This window comes from Phyllobates terribilis, unplaced genomic scaffold, assembly GCF_046119375.1.
Source record: "Phyllobates terribilis strain yellow unplaced genomic scaffold, ASM4611937v1 Scaffold_10__3_contigs__length_209671492, whole genome shotgun sequence".
NCBI lineage: Eukaryota > Metazoa > Chordata > Amphibia > Anura > Dendrobatidae > Phyllobates > Phyllobates terribilis.
Window position 1 is genome coordinate 55,303,085 of NW_027362770.1, and position 12,139 is coordinate 55,315,223.

At 46.5% G+C, this 12,139-nt stretch overlaps 1 protein-coding gene across 3 annotated transcripts in view; it reads right to left on the reverse strand.

Annotated features, from left to right (window-relative positions):
• Positions 1-12,139, reverse strand: part of FSTL4 (follistatin like 4) — a 1,654,952-nt gene that overhangs the window by 979,844 nt on the left and 662,969 nt on the right. The window lies entirely within an intron of this gene.

Genomic DNA, 12,139 nt, shown 5'->3' on the forward strand with positions numbered 1-12,139 from the left:
TCAATATTTTTTTCTATTCACAAATTGTCTCTTCAGAGAGGAAGGGGACTAGAACTCTAGTGCCACCTATAGGAGGTAGCAATCCTAATAGTCAATATCGACTCTCTAACAAGCCTTGTCACCTGAGGATAAAACCCAGAACCAGAATCTCAATTTGCAGACACTGTGTTTTGGGGTACTGCCCCTTGTCAGTACAAAATGTGAGATCTGGTTTGGCTGGGTGATAGGTGTCTGATCAGGATGCAAGGGGTAATGATTCTCCTTGCATATTTACGAGAGGAGCATTGTGGCTTAAAAATCTCTTCACCTTGACATGCTTAACATGTCACTTTCTATTCACAGTCACATACTGTAAACTGAAACTGTCTCATGTTAATTCCTGTCCTGTGTCAAGCAAACTGGAGGCTGTGACTTAGGCTGAAGTCACTGGCAGAAGAATGTGGCACCTAGTCTTATAGGAGTATATTAGTAAATTATTGAACTTACTTTTAAAATATCATTTTTCTATATTTTTGATTTACTTAAAAAATTCCTTTAGGGGTATGTTTACATTGTGTTCTTGGCATTAGGTTTGGAAGGAACCTTTGAAACATGCCCCATATGTATGCCTACAGAGTTGCATTTCTATACCATTTAAAAAAAAAAAAATCATTAAGCACATGTCTATTAAAAAGTGTAGTCAACTAAACTTACAGGTGAGGCAGCAGTATACAGACATATACAGTAGTTACCGAATAACCATATGCCATAAGGATACCACATCAGTATACATTTCGTCTAGTCTATGGGTATGGTGCCCAAATGCAGCCTCAAGGTATTCAACTTTTCCCCAATGTCTGATAGTCTCTAATATCTTCTACTGTGAATGGATTGTAGATATAAAGAGAATAAGTCCAGTCTATGTTTAGCGCTAGTGTGAATTGATCCTATTTTCTGTTAATTGGTTATATATAACAAAATTATTACACAAATATTTGGATAGACAAATTGGCTGAGATTTATGAATAAGAACCTTTAGGTTTAAATTTATATCATTACACTCCACTAAAGCCCTTAACAACATACACAAAGCAGCAAGAAGAGCTGGTATCGTCTTCCTATCAAATTTCTCAGTAAAATAATTATGTTTGTAAAGTAGTGAAAGTTGGCTGACTCCACTGAAGATCTATATTGTTGATATGATGCTAAAATATGTTATAAAACTATTATTTATAATTCATGTATTTGCTGCAGTTTTACAATAGAAATAGGATTGTAGTGAAGTTGTCTAAGCAGGGAGCAGTTATAGTTGGTCAACCCATGCAGAGTCTTAGGAGTGAAAGCCAAGATAGTGTTCTTAGTTGTTGCTAATGACAGATAGAGAAGCAATGACAAGACCATACACTATAAGTACACATATATAATAAACATACATGTACCACAGGTACACATTTACATGTACAACATGTACACATATATGATAAAAACTATAAAGAAAGTAAGCTTCTAAGTTGACACTGATAGATGGCTGTAACCCTGGAGTACAGCTGGCCAGACCTGTGACCAGGACAGTGATCTGGAATAAGAGACGGTATCAACTTCAGTGGTGCAGAGCCATTGGTCCAGAAGGGTAATCGTGGGTTTGTGGGGACCCAGAGATGGCAAAGGCTGCAGGATTAGAAGCAATGTGTAAGCCAGACTTGAAGGTTTATATAAACTAGTCTAGATGGTCATGATGGGGAATAGATTGTAAAATAGGAGTGGGCTACAGGCAGAGGAAGAAAAGTACTACCATCAAAGATGGAAAGACAGAGTCAGCTAATTCATGTACCTCCTGGATACTGTGTAAAATATGTGCAGCCACATATAATAACTATTCATGTGGCTCTGTTGGAAACAGAAGATTTTTTTCTATGCAGCAGGGCTGAATTTATTTATTTATTTCACTCTTCATTTCTGAATTGGTATCACCAGTATGTGAAAAGTTGGTTTATATAGGTAGATATTCCCCATATCAGGCACCTATTAACGATATTACCATTCTCTGCTGCTGTAGATAAAGACCTTTTCATGTGGAATTGTGCAATCTATATAGGGAAAATCACTTGCTAATACAACCATACAGACCCTATGCTGTTTGCCTATTGTTGGCAGCACAATTGTTTACACTGGCCAATTATTGGAAATGATGGAACCCCTGTAAGCAGAGGCCATACTATAGATAACATTATACTGCATGGAGACAGGATAGTATTAGTGATTGTTCTGTCATCATTCAATGGCCTGTCTTAAAAGTGCCAGTAAGCAGCACTGAACAATTTGTGTTTGTCAATCGCCATCAATAATGGCTTATGTAAAGGCATCTACTACATTGCTACATCTGTACACCACATGTATGTGGACATGATGACCGACACATTGCTAGCACAATCCAGAAGAATGAATTTATATATTTATATGCATTGTATATTTCACTATACAAGATAATTGATTATGATAATAATTACTAATAATCAAGCACGGTTCATCGATTATATTAGGAATTACTTCTAGGAAATATACTGCACTCTTTTCGAGTGTCATAAATCTGTAGGCATTTCTATTTTGCAACAAATAACCTGCAAGTGTTCCTTCTTTTCATTACATCCAGGTATCCTTCAAACATCTGCTCATCAATAAAGTTAAATATGCTCAATCTGGGCTCTTATGAGTTGCCGTTTATTTAATATCTGTATTTACAGCTCATGCTAAATTGCTGTCATACTTCAAGCTAATAAACAAAGCTTTTCAAATTGGAAACATATGTGGTGGATATATCTGAGAGGATTCCAGCGATAGAGTTATGATATAAAAGAAAACTACTAAATTAGACGGAAAGCAGGTCGATGTGATGCAGAATTTAACATGCAGATGATGTTTAAACATTTGATATTTTGTAATATTAAGCCTAGGCCAAACAAGCAAGCTGGACCTGGTAGCGATTCTGACATCTGTTTAGTAAATACTTATAATTCCCCATAATGAAAACATTTTGTATCTTTTCTTAGAGCCTTTCATTGTGCTGTTCTTCTATTAAAGGGGTATTCCTATCTCCAAGATCCTACGCCAATATGTAGTAGGTGCAATAAAAATATTAGCAAATTCCTCCAATGAGAAATGCAGTATAGTTCTTCTGATTCGCTATGTTGCAGTGCATTGCAGTAGCTTAGATAAACATGATTATGACAACAAACCGCTGACTAACTGTCACTACATGAGTTGTTGTAGCCATAGATATCTAAGCTACTGCAATGTCCTGCACATGAGGTAAGAGAGATAGCTAATTAGGAGAACTATACTACATTTCTAATTGGAGGTATTTGCTACTATTATTATTACTACACCTACTACATACTGGGATAGGATCTCGGAGATGGGAAGGCCCCTTTAATGTTGCTTAAAATGTATGACTGCATTGACAATCAGGCATCGTAGGTTTAATGGTAGCACTATATTGCAACATTATGACCAAAAAACATGGTGAAGTTAAAAATAAAGGGGAAATTTTTTTTTTTAGATTTTAGTATATTATAATGAATAGGGCTTCCAATTAGTGTTGAGCCACCCCCGTAGTGTTCGAGTTCGGTTCGGTTCGTCGAACACCCGTGTGTTCGCCGAACTGTTCGTCGAACTGTTCGTCGAACACCTTCGAACACCGTTAAAACCAATGGCAGGCAAACAAAAACACATAGAAACACATAGAAAACACCTTCAAAGGTGTCCAAAAGCTGACAAACTGCTCAGAAGACATAACTAACACATGGAAAAGTGACAAGTACATATAGTCATGCGAAAATAAAAGAGGTGGAGGAGTAAAAGGAGGGGGAGACACAGATATAGGCATGTCATGCCCTTCTAAAATCCAAAAAGTGAGAAGCCGACACGTCCAGTCCGTTCCTGCCCGTGCCACCTCCGTGTCGCCGGGTTTGTGCCAGAGCCGCGGTGGACCCTGACGGCCAGCCCCCCTCTCCTAATACTGGTGCCTGTCCGCTGGTTGGTCGAGCCCCCCGCGGTGGGGGGGGAGTAACATCTGCAGAAGAAAGACCATCTTCCAGCCAAACTAACATGTCGACTTCTTTTCGTGGACAATGTGATACGATCCCTTTATGACACGCCCATCCCTACAAATTCCAGATGAGGCACAAAAACAGCAGGTGCTTCAGCGGATATCAAGTGCTCCTTCAAGTGGGCTCTCCTCCACCTCAACTTCAACATCACAAATACTCCAGTCCTCAGAGGTGTCACCCCAATCGCACTTGCTTCCTCACAGCTCCCAAGTCTCCAGCTGCCCGTCTGAGTATGGGGTAACACAGATGGTTGAGTCTGCACAGCTGTTTACTCATACTATAGCCTGGGAAACGGAGGTCTGCTCCAGAGCTTCTGTTAATCCAGACGAGGAAATGATCTGCACTGATGCCCAGAATCTTTATAAGTCGGATCCAGGACCAGATGAAGAAGGTTCTGAGCATAATGTAGACCCTCGTTCCCAAACTGTAACTCCTGTTGGTGGAGACAATGATGAAGACGATGATGAGACTCAAATACCTGATTGGAGCGACAACTTGACTTTTCGGTCAGGGCAGGAAGAGGTTGGCTTTGAGGACGACGGGTGTGATAACACACAGGGTGATGATGACAAGGTTGGAGATCCCACTTACTGTCAACCCACAGTCAGCCAGTCGATGAGGTCACCCGGGCCTTTGCCTGGCCTTTGGGATGTCGCGGTGGTCGGCTCCCTGGCCCGTACCCTGGGGTCACTCTTTAAAAGGGTGGATAATTGTTAATTTTATAAGAGTTTGTGACACCACCTGTGGTATCTGGTGAGAAGCACCAGCGCTGCAGCAGTCCACTGAGGCCCGTGATAAGGCAGCTCGATGGTATAGCTCCCCACAGGTGGAGCTAGGTCTCAGGGCAGCGTATGCAGGGGGAATGCAGGACAGGCGAGACCCAGCTGGGTCAGAGCAAGAACGGAAACGGACACGGTAGTCACTTCAGTACCTTTTACTGGAGGAAATTCAGGCACATCCTGGAGCACTGTAGGGTGAAGGGTGCATATCAGGATCCTCCCCAATGAGCGGGTGTAGGGCCTCCTGTTTCTTGCCTCTGCGCAGTAAGTTTCTGACCTGCCTGGAGCTAGGCCTAACTTTGTCTCTGTCCTGCGCTGGCTGACCTTGTGGTAGGGCCTTCTCTTGAAGTTCACGCTCCCAGTATGCGGGGCCTAAGCGTTTCCTGGCTCTGTTACGTATCAGCACCTTAGCGATCCTGGGACTTGTAGTTCTCCAGGGATTCCGGTTATGCCTTACTGGGTCATAGAGATCCCGGTAAGCTCGGATCCGGTGTCCGGTAAATGCTTCGGGGTGAGCTGGTTAAGCTCCTCTGCCCCTTATGTACTAACTCGCCACTCGCCTTCGGCCTACTCGGGCCCTCAATAGGCTATACACACTAACGGCAGCTTGCCGCGCTTCAACGATCTTATGACGCCGGCACACCTTAAGCTCTATCTGGGCTCCCTGAATCTAGCTAGCAGGAGCCTCGTGCTCCACTGCTGAACTATTAACCGAGTTCTCTAGACTGGACTGAGCTCCACTGCAGACTGACCTCTCTTAGGCTTCTCTACTGCAGGAACTCTTCAGAGGAACTGAACTGCCTAGCTCCACCTTCCCTATTTATGTCCCTAACGGGCTGCCTCTGCTGGTCTGAGGTGGAAGGTGGAGATGTGTGAATGTTTATGGGGGCCTCTTGTGGAGGATTCCATCAATGTACTCTTCTAGGATCTGTGATACCAAGCGCAGCGGGGCGTCACAGATGCTATTGATGACGAGGTTAGGTTGCGCCTTCCTGGACAGAGACGAAGTACTGGAAGCACGTCAACAACTGCATCCTCAACCACAACTCTGCCTCTGACCACAAGTCGTAGTGGCTCTTCAGGTCGCATGGGCTCTAAGCCTTGCATAGCCTGGGCATTTATTCAGATCGATAAGGATGACCCAACTCGTGTTATCTGTAATATTTGTCACCAAAAGCTAAGTAGAGGCCAAAAAATCCATAGTTTGAGTACTTCATGCATGTACCGTCACATGGATATGAAGCATAAGTTGCAGTGGGAAGCTCACTGTGCTACAATGCGGCCTAGCAGGCTGGGCCAACCACCGTCTGCCCCATCTTGTGCATCCGCGGCCTCTTCATCCTCTGTGACTGGGGGGACAGCAGTCATACATGTTTTTGGACGCAGACCTGCCACCTCTTTACCTGCAACAGCCAGTGTGATTGGCAGGTCGTCAGTTCATTGGGAAGTGGAAACACCTGCTGGTGTTGAGAGCTCTCTGACATCGAGAGCACTACCTTTGGATCAAGGCAACCTAACATGTCCACCTGCATCTTCCTCACAGACCGGCAGTTTGCCAGGGACACCCTACTCAACCCCGTCAAAGCACAACAGCCAGCCCTCGGTCCCTCAAATGTGGACAAGTAAAAGACCATTTCCTCCTAGCCATGAGAAAGCTAAGAGGTTGAATTTCACCATCTGCAAGCTGTTGGCTACAGAAATGCTGCCTTTCCGCCTGGAGGACACAGTGGATTTTTGAGACCTTATGTCCGTCGCAGTGCCCCAGTACCAGATGCCCAGTCGGCACTACTTCTCACAGAAAGATGTGCCTGCGCTCCACCAGCATGTCGCACACAACATCACTGCTTCTTTGAGAAACTCTGTGTGTGACAGGGTGCATTTCACCACAGACACTTGGACGAGTAGGCATGGACAGGGGCGTTACATGTCGCTGACAGGGCACTGGGTAACTATGGTGACAGCAGGACAAGGGGCTGCTGTCCAAGTCTTGCCGTCCCCGCGAGTTGTACGTCAATCCTCTTTATCTAGAAGTTCCTCCACTGCTTCTGCCTTCTCAACCTCCTCTCGGTCCTCCACCTGCACCCAAAGCCTTTCTGGTAATGCCACCTGCTTTCTAACTGCGCACCTCCTTACTATGCTGGCAGCAGGGCTCAACGGCATCAGTGTTTACTTTGAAATGTCTGGGAAATGTGAGTCACACAGCTGAGGACTTGTGGTCAGCTCTGGAGACCCAGTTTCATGAATGGTTGTCTCCACTGGACCTGCAACCAGGGAAGGCCGTGTGCGACAATGCTGCAAACCTGGGTGCGGCCCTTCGCCGGGGCAATGTTACACACGTGCCTTGTATGGCTCACGTGTTGAACCTGGTTGTCCATAAATTTTTAGCCCACTATCCCGGACTAGATGGCCTTCTGCAGAGGGCATGGTCGCTGTGTGCTCACCTTCGCCGTTCGCATCCCGCAGCTCAACGACTTACATCTCTACAGAAGTCGTTGGGCCTGCCAGTTCACCGGCTGAAATGCGATGTGCCGACACGGTGGAATTCAACTCTGCACATGTTGCAGCGACTGTGGCAGCACCGACAAGCCCTGGTGCAATAGTTTCTGACATATAGCCTGGGCCAACGAGATCCAGAGGTGGGGCAAATCACACAGCAGGAGTGGTCTCAGATCAGGGACCTATGAAGTTGACGCGCCCCCTGGGCCGTGGGGTACCCGGAGCCGGGCCGGTAGACGCTGGGGGTTGTAGTCACTGTGGCGGTGACCCGGTCCGTGACCCAGGGCGGTCAATCCAACAGTAATTTGTATATATGGATTTTATAATGTCCGACTACGCCACCTGTGGAGTGCGGCCAAAGGGGCCGCCGCTGCGGAACAGTCCTCTGAAGCTGGTGGTTTTGCTGCAATGGTATTATTACTCACCACAGGAAGAGTGTAGCTTCAGGGCAGTGTGGGTGGATGATGGTGGTTGTAGTGCAGGGAGTCAGTAATGAACACAGAGTCCGTGCGATGCAGTCCCAAGATTTTACTCACAGTTGTTGCAGTCCAGATTACAGGTACCAGAGCTATCTCACCCGTCGTGCTGTGCGTACTCAGTGAGGGGCTCAGTCCACCCCCAGATAGCTCCGGAGTACTTAGCAGGACCCCCTTCTGTGTGTCCTTTCTCTGGCCTTCTCCCTGCACCTCACACCCAGTGACACTTCTATCCGGTATCCTCGGGCCTTGGCGGGCGACTTGTGTTCCGTCCCCTGGGTCCTATGTGGCTACCTTCTTAGTGAGACTGGTGTGGACTTTTGCCTGCAGTACATGAAATGCTGCAGCCTCCAGTTTCTAGTTGAGCCTTGCTGTTTCTCCTCTAGTTGAGGGACCGGTTCCCCTTATCTGGCCTGACCCCTCTACCTCCTGGTAGCAGCGGGAGTACAGGTGGCCTTCTGCATGGCCCGTAGCCCTAGGGTCCCTTCGGTTCCTGGAGCCTTCCTGCTCCCACTCCTCTCTTCTCTCCTTCAGTCCTGGGCCTCCCAGGCTAGGCCCGCCTCCGGAGCAGAGCTCATGCCGAGCCTCTGCTCCTGTCACTTTTCCTCCTCTGACTGGCTTGCTCTTTCTAAGATGGCTTCCTATTTATACTCTCCCTGTCATGTGCTAACCTAAGCTGCTCCCCTAAGCACCCACTACATAGGATCCTCCCACCAGCTAGGGACCTGGGACTGAGCTCTCCCTTAGGAGCAATCTCGCCCTAACCCCACTGCGGGTATGTGCTGGATGCAGGTGTTAGGGTCCCGAGCCATACGCCTTCCTTACCTGAGGGTGAGATACCACACCTCTGGGTGAGATGCAGTAACTCTGTGGTGACTGCACCCTCAGGGGCGCCACACACCTTTCTGCACAGTTTTGAAATGGCGACGAAGATGTTTAGTGCTGACGACGATGCCATTATCAGCATAACTATTCCGGTGATTTACATGCTGGAGCACACGTTAAACAGAATTCAGAGTCAGGTGGTCAGACAAGAGGAGGTGGAGGAAGTAGAGGAGGAGTCGTATGCGGAAGGGATAACATCTCCAAGGTCCAGACGATTGGCAGCACCAAGGAGGCAGGCATGGGAGGGTGGGGGAGAGGGATTAAACAGGGCGCATGGTAGCAGCCAAACTGTTGAGGAAGGTGCAGGAGCCGAGGAAGAAGTGAAGGATGAACTGGCGATGGGCATGGAAGACTCATCAGATCAGGGAGACCTTGATCACATTTCTGTTGTGCGAGGTTGGGGGGAGAGGGCAGAGGAAAGAAGCATGATTCTTACCTCGCTACCAACACAACAAGGACTTGGTCCTCCTGGATGCGCAAGACACATGAGTGCCTTCTTGCTGCACTACCTGCAACATGACCCCCAGATTGCAGAATTCGAAGTAATCTCGACTACTGGGTTGCCACACTCTTAGATCCCCGGTACAAAAGTAAATTTGCCGAAATAATTCCTGCCATAAAAAGGGATTGACGCATGCAGGAGTATCTGCAGACGCTGTTGCAGAATCTTACATGTGCTCTTCCACAAAACACCAGTGGTGCCCGATGTGAATCTCACAGTTCTAACTTGCCAACCGTGGGACTGTCGAGTCTTCATCACTCAAACCGTAACAGTAACACAGTATCTGCTGGTAACAGCAATTTTGTGAAATCGTTTCACCACTTTTTTAGTCCATCCTTTGCAAGGCCACAGGAGACAAGAAGTCTGACACATAGTCAATGCCTAGAGAGGATGGTGCAGGAGTATCTCCAAGTGAACATCGAAGCCATGACTGTGTCACTGGACCCTTGCTCATTTTGGTATTCCAATCTGGAAAAATGGCCGGAGCTCGCCACTCACGCCTTGGAGATCTTGTCATGCCCTGCAGCCAGTGTTCTCTCTGAACGTGTGTTCAGCGCTGCTGATGGTGTGCTGACAGATAAGCGCACGCGGCTGTCCACTGAGAATGTAGACAGACTCACGTTCATAAAGATGAACAAATCATGGGTTCGCAAGGACTTTTCTAATCCTGTGTTATCCTTGGGAGGCTAAAAGCTTGAGGATTTGGTAATATCACCTCACCAACCGTTTTAAGCAACTGTGGGGCAATTGATGCCACTTAACCCTAGAACGCATGACCATAAAAATCTACACTTTCATATACCTGGGGCCTTTTAGGCCCGTGTGCAAATAACATTGAATAACTCAAACTCAAATGACAAACAACTATATACATGAAGAATACCTAGAGTTTCAAAATTCTAACTAAAGTAATCTTGCAGAAAATAGAAAACAATTAACAGGGCGGGACTGCGAGGCCCCAGGTATGCGTTCTAGGGTTAAGTGGTGTCTGTGCCACAATTTTGGGAAAAAATGGAAACTCTTTTTGGAGTCCCCTTGCTGTGTCTTACGTGACGTTGGCATCGTCAATTCCAGGTGGGTTGGGTCGCTCCCCCCCCCCCTTTTAACTGCAAGAAACTACATACACTATGGCTTGGGTTAACACAGATGATTGAGTCTGAAGAGCTGTTTACTCAGAGGTCTGCACCAAATCTTCAGTGTCTGCTAGTCAGCGTAGAATTTTTAACTGCATCTAGCCTAGGCAATACTTTGGGCGTAGTAGCCCAGCTGCGAAGCAAGCTGCACCGCCTGTGTATCTAATAAGAATTTTTAAATGCATCTAGCCTAGGCAGACTGTGGGGACCCCCAACCAAACCCAGACGCTCAGCCCCCCTACCGCCCCCCTTTCCTTGACAATACAATAATGTAACTCTTACAACTGGATGGGTGAGGATCGGTCACAGCTTTATTAACTCTTTATACTCATTTCATTATAAAGACATTTTATTTCTAAAATAATTCAGCTTGTTGCAGCATGCCCTGGGTCTCCACTCCGGCAACTTGGCCAACAAGTGTAACTCTCCAACATGTCCTTTCTATTTCCAGGCCACGGAGGATCCTGCGTACTCGTATGCAGGACTCTGACCCCCACCCATCACTCTTAACGCTTGTTCCACTCCGTCCTGGAGTCCTGACAGGAATATGTCCAGTCCAATATCCATTAAGTGAACACCGTCGGGCCGTATGAGGCCTGCTTTATCTCCTTCCAGTTGTCGGTGTCGTACCACTACACCGCCTCTGTCTCTTCTAAATTTTGCCATCCGAATATTTATTACCCGCCTTGTCCGTTCGATGGCCGTGATGTCTCGCGCACCTTGCCATACCGCTATCGGCACAATCTCTGACCATACTATAGCTAGTTTTGTGAAAAATTCTCTGAAGCGCTCAGTGTCTAGTTTCATTATTGCCATTAGTTATGTGCTCTTGTGATGACCTAGGTTGTTTCCCCCAGCCTGTATAACTAAGATGACCAGACATCTTGCCTCTCTCCCTACCTTGATTACCTCCATTAGTACCTGTGGCCATAGCAGGCCTCTAATACCTCTCCAGTTGAAATATGTGTTATGAAACTCTAATTTCCTCCCGCCTGGGCGGACTTTCGCCCTTTAATCTGCCCAATATATATACGAGTGGCCTATCACCCACACTGTTGGCTTAGCGTCACCTGTAAAAGAAACAAACCACGTTAGGATAACAAGTCCGGTCTTATGTATCTTGCCAAACACGTGGATCACCATCTCTCTATCCTCTGAAATTCCGTTTCTGACAGTCCTGCTCTTGCTGCTTCTGTGGCCGCGCCTATGCGGAATGAGTGTGTCCCGTAATCTTTGGGGTGGTTCCCTGCCGATGTCATGCATTTATTAAATATAGCTTGGAACTGGTATCTTGATAATGGCGTCCCATCAATGTGTGATAGGAACAAATTACTTTGTGATCTGATGGTTAGATATGGTTTTACTATTGTTACCCGACTCAGTGTACCGTTTGTGGGTTGTAGAAGTACCCAAGTGCCCCTGCCCGCTGGAACCATTTTCGATTTGTGTATGCGTAGACGTATTGCATTATTGCCTATGACTATGTCCTGGTGTAATAAGCCTCCACTGGTGCTAATTTTGGATTGAGGGACTAATTCGCTTATGCATAGCGCCCCGAAGAAGGCGATCACAAATGCAGTAGACAGTAGTGTTGCTTCAAATTGTGAGTGTCATGTTAATGGTGTTAGGGATATGATGTGAGAAATCAGTTTTAGTGACACGGGACGGGACGTCTACATTCCTGACTTGGCTGACCCCTTTTCCACCCTTTTATGGATTGTCTGATGATGAATCTTTGTCACATCTCCCCAATTCAGTAGTTGCAAGTGAAATGCTACTCCGG